Here is a 561-nt window from a genome sequence, read left to right as displayed (position 1 = left end):
CGGGTTCAAGACCTGCCTGGGCAACTTGGTGAGACCTCATCTCTACAATAAATCAAAAAAATTAGCCGGGCATGGTGCGCACACCTGTAGTTCCAGCTACTTGGAAGGTTGAGGCGGAAGGATCGCCAGAGTCCAGCAGGTCAAGGCTGTGGTGGCTGGGAGCGGCCACTGCACTCCAGTCTAGGAGACAGAGTGAGACTCCAACTCAAAAAAAATAAAATAAAATAAGAAAATAAAGAAATAAAAAATAAATAAAAACGTTGTTGTGCTCTTGTGTATCACTAACTTCATAGATATTCAATACACATTTGTTCAGATGAATTTTGCTATGGGCTCTGGGACGAGGCAAATCTAAAGTAGAATCGGGCTCTACCACATGTTCACTGTATGACATTAGTAAAGTTACTAAAGTCTTACTAAATGTCAAGATAGTACAAGGTTTACAAGTCCATTGACACTCTGTTACCATAAAAAAAAAATTCACTTATTTGAAGGAATTGTAGTTTGCTTTTTCATTGGAGGTCATTTTTTTTTCCCTCTGTAATGTCAGGAAAGTTGGAA

This window comes from Carlito syrichta, unplaced genomic scaffold (assembly GCF_000164805.1).
Source record: "Carlito syrichta isolate Samal-C Ts95f unplaced genomic scaffold, Tarsius_syrichta-2.0.1 Scaffold171141, whole genome shotgun sequence".
In the NCBI taxonomy this organism is placed as follows: domain Eukaryota; kingdom Metazoa; phylum Chordata; class Mammalia; order Primates; family Tarsiidae; genus Carlito; species Carlito syrichta.
Note: the sequence above shows the minus strand (reverse complement) of the source record.